The sequence below is a fragment of the Microtus ochrogaster genome (genome assembly GCF_000317375.1).
Source record: "Microtus ochrogaster isolate Prairie Vole_2 chromosome 14 unlocalized genomic scaffold, MicOch1.0 chr14_random_1, whole genome shotgun sequence".
NCBI classification, from domain to species: Eukaryota; Metazoa; Chordata; class Mammalia; order Rodentia; family Cricetidae; genus Microtus; species Microtus ochrogaster.
In genome coordinates, this window is record NW_004949096.1 from 16,428,375 (window position 1) to 16,441,528 (window position 13,154).

At 40.5% G+C, this 13,154-nt stretch overlaps 1 protein-coding gene and 1 pseudogene across 1 annotated transcript in view; one reads left to right on the forward strand and one right to left on the reverse strand.

Annotated features, from left to right (window-relative positions):
- Hsd17b12 (hydroxysteroid 17-beta dehydrogenase 12) overlaps window positions 1-13,154 on the forward strand; it is a 146,412-nt gene that overhangs the window by 5,758 nt on the left and 127,500 nt on the right. The window lies entirely within an intron of this gene.
- The window catches only part of LOC101981122, a 14,581-nt pseudogene continuing 13,192 nt past the window's right edge, over window positions 11,766-13,154 (reverse strand).

Sequence of the window (13,154 nt, forward strand, 5' to 3'; positions counted from 1 at the left end):
TCCCATGCTTTTTCAGTCACAGTCCAGCTGGCCTTGGTGAGCTCCCAGTAGATCAGCTCCACTTCTCAGTGGGTAGGTGCACCCCTCGTGGTCCCGACTTCTTTGCTCATGTTCTCCCTCCTTCTGCTCCTCATTGGGACCTTGAGAGCTCAGTCCAGTGCCCCAGCTGAGGATAAAGAACCTGAAATGACCCTATCCTATAGCAACACTGACGAATATCTTGCATATCATCATACAACCTTCATCTGATGATGGATGGCGATAGAGACAGAGACCCACTCTGGTTGTTTTATTAAATGGAACGCCTAAGTAGGCAAAGTGCTGTCTCTTAGTGTCCCTGCTCGGATCCTAGAATGCTGGGGCCAGCTAGTGGAGCTCTGAGGTCAGGGCGCTACAGGCCTGGGCTTCACAGAATGGGGACTGTCAGTCAGCTCCTTAGCAATGCTCTGAAGCTAGAGAGTCTCAATGGTGTCTGGAGCTTGCAGCAACTGCATTGTTGGCTCTTCACAGCTCTTGCTTTCCCACAGCCTCAGCTCTCTGAAGCCCCTGCTCCTGGCTCTAATCTGGGATTCTTTTGCTACTGGGTGTACCTAGGGCTGAGGGCCCCAGGGGGTTACTTCTTTTGTGTTTTTTTGCTCAGACTCTTCTGCCCATGATAAAGATCTAGAATACTCTGTGACTGCTGCTCATCCAAATCTCACCAATCTCAGGAGTGTACTAGCTATTTATGGGTGGGGGAGGTGCTCCTCCCCCACCAGATAAAGGACAGGAAGGAGATCAGGGTGACTAGGGCGGCCAGTCAGCTAAGGGTCATCTGTAGCTTTCATAACTCAAGTAAAGACTCCTGGAGCAATAGCTATGACAATCAGCACTTCTGGCACCTGGATAGATGGCTGTCTGGGGATTCAGTGGTTGAGTTTTCTCTGATTGTCAAAGACTGGATTAGAGTCCCTTAGGCTGATGGAAGATTTAACAGCCAGAGGTGTCATGATGACTTTTCAAAGATCCAGAGGGAGTGGCTGCTTGGTTGACAGCTCTGGGGGTTCCCTGAAATAGCTGAATTTGCAGATGTTACTGATTCCGTGGACTTTGAACATATTAACATGTCCTGCAAACCAGATGTGGCTTGCTGGCTTTGCCAGTCACTTATCAACACCCATTAGCAATGGTCTTCACAGGAGTCTAACTCTAGATTACTATGTAAAAAGTTTAATTTTTTTTTTTGTGGTTTTTCGAGACAGGGTTTCTCTGTGGAAAAAGTTTAGTTTTTAAGGATTTGAAAATTTCTCACTTTTCTGTGGACTAGTGGACCAAATTCAACAAGTGGCCAGTTTTCTTTCCTATCTTTAATTAAATGCTAGAAGCACACTGTCCTTGTAGCATCTAGACTGGAGATTGCCAGCTCTTACTGAACACTATCGCAGTCCTCCATCATCTGTGTTGCCAAGTGCCTCTTCCTTACAGGACACTTTGAAAAGGTCTGTTGTTGCATAAACCCTGCAGTCAAATTGTTCCTTACACTTGCACAAAGTTTAACTTAATGATAACTTCAAGTTCTTGGCACATTTTTGAATTTTTATCACGTATGTTTCGGTCATCATCTGTTTTTGCATCCTTAGCAAAAAAGATTGAGGGTTGGAAAAATGGCTCAACAATTAAGAGCACTGGCTGCTCTTCCAGAGGACCTAGGTTCAATTTCCAGCACCCACGTGGTGACTCACAATCATCAGTAACTCTAGGTCTAGGGCATCTGGTGCCTTTTTCTGGCCTACTTGAGCACCAACCAGTCACATACATGGTAATATAGACACACACACACATATGTGGATGCTGGAAACCTAACCTGTAGCCTCTGGAAGAGCAGCCAATGCTCTTAACCACTGAGCCACCTTTCCAGCCTCTATGCATTCTTTCTTGACTGTATCTCTCATGGGTTTCTGTGTCCCAGACTTATTTATGCTTTTTTCTTCCTCTTTGATTATCTTATTTGTGCAGAGACACTAGTTTCATCAGGTGTTGAAATTGGTTTTATTGTCTGAGATAGTCTTTCCCCTGTTCCACTTTCGTCTTTACACTCTCTGCTTGTAAATTCTTTCTACTTTTTTAGAACATACATTATGATTTTTTTTCCTCCAGGTCTACATGGAGACGTCACTGAACGCTTCAGAGCAGTTACGATACTTTGTGTGTTTGCGCATTTGTCACCTTAGTGTGGGTACATCATATGTGTGCAACAGTTACACATCTGAGTGAATGTTATCTCATTTTTCTAAACTGTAAGCCCTTCAAGAGCTCATTATAATTTATTTAGTGACTAGTGTGTTTTGTTTGGAAGTGGGATGATTAATTTTATTTTTGCATTTTGTAAAATAATTTGTGCATTCTCCCTCTTTGTTTTAAAACCGTATCACATGCCTCTGAAACTCTAGATTGAAATTAACCAAGGCTGTTCCAACAAGACTGGTTACAAAGTTATGACAGCAGGAAATCTATGGGGCATTTTCTTAATTAGTTATTGATGTGGGCATTCTTAGCTCTTGGGCAGGTGGTGTGGGTGAAAAAAGTAGGCTGACTGAGTAAACCATTGAGGAGCAAGCCAGTAAGCAGCATTTCTCCTTGGCATCTGCTTTAGTTCCTGCCTCCAGGTTCTTGCCTCGAGTTCCTGCCTTGGTTTTGGCCTGAGAGCCAAATAAACCCTTTCCTCTCCCAGTTGCTTTTGGTCATGGCATTTATCATAGCCTTAGAAACTAAGACTTGGTCACCCATTGGAGCATGGCTAGCCCATCAGAGGCTGCATCCCTGAAGAAAACCAACTCCCTTTTCCTGCAGCCATCAGTTCCCAGTAGCTCCTCAGTTAGCAGTGGGAGTTCCTGAGCTGGGATTCTGGCTGGCTTGATTTTTGCAGGTCTTGTGCATTCACTTGCAGCTGTCATGTGTTCCTGCGCCCAGTGGCCCTGTTGCATGCTGGTCCTCTTCAGCTCCAATTGTTTTGAACTGAGAAATTCCGTCAGTCCGTTGGTGGTATGATGACAAGTTAGTCTTTCTTCTATGGTTTAGGATATATGTACATGATTACATTTAGTAACTATTTGAATATTAATAGAAACTTGGTAACACATTCATGCTTGTATCTTCCTAATAAAATTGCTCTGAATAGGTTTTCTCCTATCAAGAAAGTTTTTTCAACTAAAGTGAATAAAATCTTGCTAATTGGGAGAGCTAAGATAAATTTGTGGAAATTGAAATTCTAGCATATTTGGCCAAAAATAGTTTCTTAAAAATTTTGGATTTCCGGTGAAATAAATCCATGCCTTCTAGAACCTTCAACTCTTATTAAAAGAAATTCTTTTTGTTTGGATCTCATGTGCCCAGGCTGACTTTGAACTAGCTAAGAGTGTCATTGCACTTTGAATCTTTCTTCTTCCACCTCCCAAGTGTTAGGATTGCAGGCTTGTGCCATCATGCCTGGTGTAACTTTTAGACTTTTATTTTAAAATACTGGAAAATGCTCCAAGACAGACTGTATACAGAAACAGTAACTGCAAGAAAGTTAAACTGCGTATCAGTTCACAGGCTTAAGTTGGTTCTTGTCAGGTCACAGCAAGGAAAACAGTTATACAATCAAGATTATGAATGTGTTTAGAGAAGGGTCGGGTAAGATAGATAATTCAGTGTTCAAAGGCAGTTAGCTACAGCTGAGGTAGATTGATAAAAAGCAGCAATGGGAGTGTTGAAAGCAGGCCACGATGGCAGAGTCGTGAAAATTCTTGAGGTGAGTTAGAGAAAAAAACCAAAAAACAAGAGAGATGATTTGTTGTAGGCAGACTGTCCTTTCCTGCCCCCAGTTCTTAAATAACCAACACGGAGACTTAATATTATTTCTGAGTGCTTGGTCAATAGCTCAAACTTATTACTAACTAGCTCTTATAATTTAAATGAACCCATTTCTATTAATCTACATTCTGCTGTCTGGTGTTACCTCTCTTTCATCTTATACCTCCTGTTCCTCTCTTGTTTGGATGGTGACTTCTCTGACTCCACCCTTTTTCTTCCCATTGTCCTTGTCTGGTTCTCCCACTTAAGTTATCCTGTCTAACTATTGGCCAGCCAGCTTCCTTATTAAACCAATCACAGTGACACATTCACACAGTGTACAGAAGGATTATTCCACAGCAATTTGTGGTACCTGGCAAGCATCACCATTCTGAAATATTCCCCCAAATCTAATGCCCCTGAGCATGTGCTGTCCCCAGAGTTTCAGATTTGGGAGTTTAGGATTTTAGATTTGTGGTTTGGTGTTCAGCTGATAAAGTCTATGTGTATGTCCCAAAATTTAAAACTCCAACAAATCCTGAAACACTTCTGGTCCTGCACATTTTGGATAGCCAATCTGTAACAATGAGAAAGAGTGCTGGAGAGCATTATCAGACATTCCTGCAACTTGTGTGAGGAAAAAGATGGTCCCTTTTGCAAAAGAGCCTGAAGTTGTAGAGAAAGCATAGGTACCTCTAGCCCTGAGGGCACCATTGCACCACTTGGTAGACCCTCCCTGCACATTAAAAATGGGGGAGGGATTTGTTCCTTTTGTGTAGTGTTGCAAGTTAATTTGGTGGATCCAACATTTCTAGAGTCTCAGCTGTGCTCATAACCCAGTCCACTAATTCTGTGAATGACAATGAGTTGCCAGAGAAATATTGTGTAGTTTTAGTGTACTTCAAGTGCTTCAAGGCAGTCAGGAAAGGGGACAGTTTCTTTTAGAAATTTAAATAATCAGTTTTAAAGTCCCCTTAGCATTTATAGTATGTAGAAAACTCATTCTCTAGATCGGTTTTTCTCTAATGACTGACATTAACTGCTCACAGTCAAGCTAGCTTCCAGTAGAAATACTGCCAGCCAAGCCCTAATGATGGCTGAGACTCCAGCCCTGTCACATAAACAGTGCTGCTGCAGTAAACAGGCTCCTAATCCAGCAATCCAACCCTAGAGCTTCTCTGTGCCCCAGTACCCAATGCCTGTCATGTGAAAGGAGCAATGCTGCTTGTAGATAATGTGGAGAGACAACAGCTCCATAGCAGGCCGGGCAGCAACATTCTTGAATTCTGAATTAAAGGACACTGACTTCATGCGATGTTACTGTAGCAATGACATCTTTGCAGAGTCCTTTTTGAGTATTCTCAAATGACTCCACGGCAACCCTGTGAGGAAGGCTAGTGCTGGTTTGCTATTTCCACGTTATGTGTCCGTGCCAGGGCAATACAGTGGTAGGTATAAGGGTTATACAGCTTTCAAATGTCAGAAAAAATTGAATCTTGTTTTTTTTTTTAACTTCAAATTTCATGTTCTTTCCAATTTATTCTCCAAGTTCCTGAGTAAGGGTGATTTTAAGGCAATCGAATACAGGCACAGGAGCTCATGAGTTGAAGCATTCCTCAAATGTTGCTTAAATGTGAAAGGTCTTTTTATGTCACGGCTATATCTAAACTTGCAAGACTTAAAGAATCAGGTGTGTTTGTTCAAAATAGATTGTAAGACTTGTACAGACCTACTGAGTCCAAAACTTTAGGAAAAGAATGTAAAGTGTGTGTGTGTGTTTCCCCTCCTTCACTTTTCTCCCTGTGTAGCCCAGGCTGACCTTGAACTCATGTCTAAGCCTCCTGTTGGAACTCTGGAATTATAAATGTGTCACCCACACCTGTCCTGAAAAATTATTTTTAATCAGTAAAAATTTCTTCCTAAAAAAACATTACATTTATTTGGGCCAGGATGCACATGTAACATGGTGCCTGTGGAAATCAGGAGACTTGAGGAAGTCAGTTCTCCTCTTCCTCTATGGGAGTCTTGGATTATCAGGCTTGGCAATAGATGTATTTACCTACTTAGCCATCTTGTCCACAGATAAAGATTCTTAAGGGACTAGAGAGATAGGTCAGCAGGTAAAAGCACGTGCTCTGTAATCATGAGGACCTGAGTTCAGGTACCAGCACATGTAACAAGCTGGATGTCCTGACAAATACCTGCAACCCCAACTCTCAAGGTTGGGACCAGTGGAGACGGTATCCTCACTAGGTTTGTGAGGCTTTCAGCCTAGCTGAAGAAAAGACGGGAAGAGAACCTGACTCAGTAGGAATAGATAGACACCCAGTGCCCTCTTCTGGCCCTCTGCATGCATACAGGAGCAAGCATCCACACATAGTTATAGCTATACATTCAACACACACACCCAGATACAGGCATGCAGAGCCTATAGAATATATAGCCATGCAGTGGTGGTGCACACCTTTAATCATAGCACTCGGGAGGCAGAGACAGGTGTTCTTTGAGTCCGAGGCCAGCCTTGACTATAGAGTGCATTCCAGGACAACTAGGACTTACACAGAGAAACCCTGTCTCAAAAAAACAAACAAAAACAAAGAATAAATGTGTGTATGTATTCATTAAAAATGAATTCTTAAGATACACTATTTTAGGAAACACTATTGTGGTCAGCCTCCTCAATCCATGCAAACTTTTAAGCCAAGTATCCATTTTTCAGACCAGGGTTTGATTTATAATGGTGTTAAAACTTCCAGTGTTTTCTGTGTTTATTATGTGCCCACAACTTTAAATGTTAGAGAATTGGCCAAATTCTCTATTTAAGAAGAATTGGCCAATTCTGTGTTTGTGTGCTTGGGACAGATTAAAAACGAAGGAAAACATTTGATTCTCAGTATGTTGCTATGTGCTCAGAGCACCTTCAGTGTGTCCCAGTTGTCCCTAGTTGGAAGCTGGGTGTGAGGAGAGAGGGTAGTCAGTAAAACTGATTTTGGGCAGATACAATAGAAGTTTTAAATTTTGCTATTTTAGATAGACCCATAGAAACACAGCTGAAGACTTTGAAAATTTAAATGTAAAGAGCTGAAAAAGCAGTACTTGCTATTTTTTCTTGTTGGTGACTTTTTATTCACTCAGAAATCTTAGTTTATTTTTGTTATATTTAGAGGAAAGAAAATTTTAAATATATTTTCTTTTCTTATAGGTAGATGTTTAAAAATTACCTTTATTGTGGGGACTGGAGAGATAGTGTGCTGATTAAGAGTGCTTTCTGCTCTTCCAGAGGACTGGAGTTTGGTTTCCAGCACCCACATGAAGTAGATCATAATCATCCAGGGAATCCAACTCTTTTGGATTCTCTGGGCACTTTACTCATTTGCATCTCCCTCCCTCAAACGTATAATTAAAAAACATAAATCTTTTAAAAGATTACCTTTATCGTGAAGTTAATATGAGTTACTTCTTGGCGAAGATTCTTTTTTCTTTATTTATGAGACATTTTTACTGTTACCTAAGCTGGCCTTGAATTTGTGACCTTTCTGTTTCAACCTTCTGGGTACTGATTCTTTTGTGTGTGCAAGTGTGTGCTCAGGTTTTTTTTTTTTTTTTTTTTTTTTTTTTTTTTTTTTTTGTGAGACAGGCTCTCTCATAGGCTTAGGGCTCACCAAGTAGAATAGGGTGGCTAGCTAGGAAGCCCCAGGGATTTCCCTGTCTACCTCCCCAGCACTGGGACTAGAGTGTCTACTGATGTGGGATTCCTTTCTGTATGCTGTGAATACCATTGGTTAATAAAGAAACTGTCTTAGGCCTGTGCAAGGCAGAGCTGAGTTAGGTGGGGAAAACTGAACTGAATTCTGGGAGAAAGAAGGCAGAGTCAGGGAGAAGCCATGTAGCCCTGCTGCACACAGATGCCAGAACTTTACCTAGTAAGTTAGCCAGAAATACGCTTAAGCTATTGGCCAAACAGTATTGCAAATAATATGGTTTCTGTGTGATTATTTCAGGGCTGAGCAGCCAGGAACAAAGACGCGGCCTCCTATAACAAATTGGCGCCAACATGGGGCCAAGTAAAATCCACTTAAAACCTGAGAGAGTTTGGGGGAAAATTCTAGGCAAAATAAAACAAAGCAAAAACCAACCAACCAAAACAAAACAGAGTTAAGCATGGCTTAATGCCTTAGCTCCTTTAAGAGAGGTTTTCCTGATTCAGCGGTAGCAGAAAAAAGCCATGTGGTTTTGAAATGGCAGCTTTCTAGGCTGTGCTGCCAGCATGAATCCTGGCTCTTTCAGGAGGACAAGCATTTAAACTGGATTTGTGGGCAGTGTGCTGCAAGTTACGTGGTGCCAGCATGGACCAACTGGTTATTAGAGTTGAGGTGGTGAGGACGGCTCCCACCCAGCAAATACGCTCAAGCTATTGGCCAAACAGTATTGTAAATACTATGGTTTCTGTGTGATTATTTTCGGGCCTGAGCAGCCGGAAACAAACAGGTGACCTTCCTACAAAATCTGACTGACTTTTTAAATGTGGGTTTTGTTAATTAAATTCAGATCCTTATGCTTTCAAGGCACTTGCTTTACCAATTGAGTGAACTCTTTCTCCAGACTGTCATGACGATTCTTTAAATAAAAATTATTTTTTAGACTTATTTTATATACATGAGTCTAATGTGATGTTTTATTCCTTTACTCTTTTTGAGGGTTCCACCACCCAGCTCCCAAGTATAATTCACACATGGGGGATTATTCTTAGTTATGAATACTTGGTCTTACCTTGACTTGTTCTTTTTTTTAAATTATCCCAGCCACCTTTTGCCTCTGGGCTTTTATCTTTCTCTATTTCTGTATACCTTTCTTTACTTCTTACTCCGTGACTTGTTGTGTAGCTGGACCTGTTATTCTCTTCTCTTTGTTCTCTTGCTATTTCTCTTCCTTCTTTCTCCTTCTGTTTATCCTCTCTGCCCATTAGCCCCACCTATCCTTGCTCCTGCCTTGCTTTTGGCTGTTCATCTCTTTATTAGACCATCAGGTATTTTTGACAGGCAAAGAATTACAGCTTCTCAGTGTTAAACAAATGCAACATAAACAAAAGTAACACACCTTAAAATGATATTCCCCAACACATAAGTGTTTGACTTGCTTATATGTATGTGTACTGTGTACATGTACTATGTACATTCCAGGTGCTCCTTGACATGAGAAGAAGGCACCAAATCCCTTGGAACTGGAGTTAATGAAAGCTACCTTGTGGGTGCTGGGAACAGCATATGATAAACTGCTGAGCTATCTCTAGCCCCTGAAGGAGGAGTCTTTGAAGGATCAAAATGGAAGGTAGAGGCAAGAGGATTAGAAGCTTAAGGTCATTCTTCCCTGCAGAGTGAATTTGAGGCCAGCCTGGGCTGCATGAGACCCAGTATAAAAAAATTACAATAACAACAAACAGCAAAAGGGCAGTAGATTGAATAGGATAGCACAGTTGGTGATATTTAAAGTTTTTTCCTTTAGACTTTATTTTTTTCAAAGCTTTTATGGGGCTGAGGGTGAAACCTGGGGGATTGTTGATGGTAGACTAGGTATAGCAGTTGGTGGTGGTCAAGGAAGCAAAGACTGTAGGTGCCTTTTTTTTTTTTTGGGTAAATGTATGTTCATGGGGGTAAGGGAGACAGCAGAGTTCAGGGAACTGTGCAGTGCTGGGGCTCTGCACTGGTAAAATGCAAAAAGAGGGAGCAGTCTTTGAGAAAATAAGTACTGTGCTGTCAGGTTCTGGGTGATGTCCATGCGGTCTTACCGTAGGTCAACCCCAGGCTGAGCCCAGTGTTCTGTGCTTAAATCCTTTGGCTTAACAGTTGGGTGTCCAAAATTACCTGCTGTAGTTTCTAGTCTAGAAGAGTTTGAATCTCAGTGCATAATATTTTAGGAAAGAGAGAATACTGTTTGTTGTTAGTTTTTTGGAGAACATTATTTTTGATCAGTCTACATGTATCTCCCAAAGCACCTTGTACTGTAGGTTGGCAAATCAGTTTTGGACAGGAAGTACAGTGAGAAATACAAGAGCTGAATCAGTATCTCAACTTTATATTGGTCAACTGTCCATGTTGGTCCTTCACCACCAATTTTTTAGGTTTATCCAAAAACTCTCACCTTGCCCATCTTCAGAGACATTGGAGTCCTTGGAGGCACTGTAGAAGTGCAAAGCATTGTGCAGCCTCTGGACCTTGGGCCTTTTCCCCACTTCCATTTTCAATTAGATACCTGGAAATAGAATCATCCCATGATTCAATCAAACTGTGAGGTTCATATTGCTGCTAGGCTTATTTTGGGTTCTGCTGCAGCTTTGTCATGATCAACATCTGATTCTCTTTTTGATGTGATTATCTAATACATGTCAGTTTTAGAGGGTAGCTAAAATAGATTCCCCCCTACAATTTTATCTACGTAAGCTCTATTTTTGATTCAAAAATTCAGTTAGTTTAATCACGGTGTTAAAGACGTTCCTTAAACTTTGATCTTAATAGGCATAAAAAGTATGGAAATGAATTAAGAATATAGTGAAATTATTACTAATGCAGTGACATTTCAACTGCCATATAATTAGAAGATTTTTGTAGCTTGACATAACTCCCATTATTTTATTATAGGCATTAGTTAAGAGATAGTTAGGAGTTCACGTCATCTCTGTTTCAGTACCTTACTGTTCACAGCTCCTGTTAAAAGGAAATTAGGAATGCTTTTTTTTTTAAAAAATAGATTTTTATTCATAGTTCAAAATTAGGTTTTTAGGATTATGCTATTATGACACAATAGTACCTATTTATAGCAAACGTCAACTCTTGGGTTTGAGATTTAACTCAGTGGTAGACTTATCTGCCATATATGAGGTCCTGAATTCAAGTTCCAGTACTACATAGGAGGAACAAAGTATCATTTTTGAAATGAAATATTTTTTAGAATTTGCTTTAATTCTTCTTTTAAAAATCAAGGTTAGGATTGTATGTTGAAGATTATCAAGTCTTTTAGAAATATTTACTTGAAAATTTATTATTTTGTTATAGAGATTATGAATGAATTCTTTTTAAATCCATACTATTTATTAAAATTACTTTGAATGGAAATACTTTTTACTTTTTGTGTTTTGGATTTTGCCAGAAGCATTTTTTTAGATGAGTTGAATTGGATTTAGAGGGCACCTGTTAAATGACTTGCTGAAGCTTAATGTCACTGCAGTGTTGGCACTAGTGCAGAGCTCATGGTTCAGTTCATCCAAGGCAGGAGCCAGAAGTTCTGGTATTTATTCACTAGAGGCCACTAGTCACTAGTTGAAGTCTCATTAGGGAGGAACATCCCTTTAATGGAACTATTCTTCAGTGCACCTGGGTGATGCTAGTTTCAGCCATGAGAGGAAGTTCATGGGTGGAGAGATGCCAACAGAATGTGCTGCCCAGTGGGATTGTCAGAGGGCATATGGGCAGGATACTACTAACATAGCTGCAATATTCATCACAATATTTGCATTTGGTTCCATTTTCTTTAAACAAAGCAATGTGTGAGGATGGAAAACTTGCTCTTTAGGTAATAAAAGAAACACAGTTGAATGAAGCATGAGTTGATGTGTGTTACAGTCTTGTTGGTGGAGCTTTTATCATATCATGATGGTTGAATTAACAAAATTAACTACTGGTAATATAAATATATTAATAATTTCTATAAATATAGGTGACCATTAACTAAATATTGAGTTTGTTTAATTTAATACTGATTTATGATATGGAAAATGATTTTTACTGGTCCCCTACAGGGTAGCTACAACTCTTAGGTAAGTTGTAGCACATAGAGTAGGTTGCTTATTGACAGAATCTCAAATTTGTATAAGAAGTGAATACTTTGGTGGTGGTTGGGCCTTTCCTCTGCTGCAGGGATTAATTTTCAGTTATTTCAGTGCTTGCTTTATCTTCGCCTTACATGTTGGTTAGGGTTGGATAGTTGTAGCAGTGAATGCAGGTAGAGGTCTGCTGGAAGAAGGGCTTCTCAGATGCTCTCCGGAGCCTAAAAAGATAGTCAAGAGAAAATGTAATTATGTAAGAATGTGATGTTAGCAGGCATCCATGCTATTAGAGGAAACACTGGGAAAGATCTAAGCCTGGAGTGTAGAGTAGAAAGATGGAAGGCACTGGGTTCTATGAGCCTGGCACCAAGCTGCTGACCTCTGATGCTGGTGGAAACCTACACTGTTCTTGACTTTGAGATGATGAATCCCACTGTCCTGAAAAAGACTTCTGTTGATTGCCACTGGAGAACTTCTAAGCTATAGACTGAGGAGAAAGGGAAAAACTGCTCTTGATTTGAATGCAATTTCATAGTTGATCAAAGTCCTCCATATCTAGATATAAAAGTCAGTAACTTTCCTGAACTAGGTGTAGTGGTCTTTGCTTGCTATCCTAGCTCTTGGGAAATGGAGGAGGAAAAAAGATGCTGAGCAAAGTAATCTTTGGTAGAAAAGCCAGTGGTATGGGAAGTCTTTCTGTATATGTGTTGCTTTTATTGGTTAATAAAGAAGCTGCTTTCAGCCAATGGCTTAATAGAATAGTCAGACTGGAAGATTTTATGTATGATATATGTATGTATGTATGTAAATACATACACATATGGCAGAGTCAGTGGCCGCCTGCAGGAGACTGATGCACTGAAACCTTGTCAGTAAGCCACAGCCATGTGGCAATACACAGATTAATATAAATGGGCTAATTTAAGATAAAAGATTTAACTCTTAAGCTATTGGTCAAACAGTATTGAAATTAATACAAATTTCTGTGTTATTACTTTGGGTCAGAGCAGCTGGGAACGAATGAACATCTTCCCTCAACAAATTGGTGCCAAGGTGGGTGGATGGGCTCTGTTTGCTTGCAACAATTAAGAGCACTGTGGCTCCTTAAAGAGAAGTCTTACCGATTCAGTGGTAGCAGAAAAAAAATGAGCGGTTTCAAAAGGGCAGTTTTCTGGTCTATGCTGCCAGCAGGAACTCTGGCTCTTTCAGGAGACTGAGCACTTGAATGGGGTTTGTGGACAACATGCTGCAACCATCATGGGCCAACTGGTTACCAGATTTGAGGTGGTGAGCATGGCTCCGACCTGGCAGTCTCAGAGGCAGTGAATGGACTTCTGCTATGTTGGACTGGGAGGAGCCAAAAGGCAAAGCAGCCTTAGCCCTAGCTATGCCACTTTGCATTTTAAGAAGCAGTCCTAATCAGAAAAAGATTACAGATACACAATAAAGATAGATTCAGATAAAAAAAAGACCTCTAAATTGGTCACAGTGCTGGATAAATGTACATAGGCTTGAGAGAGAG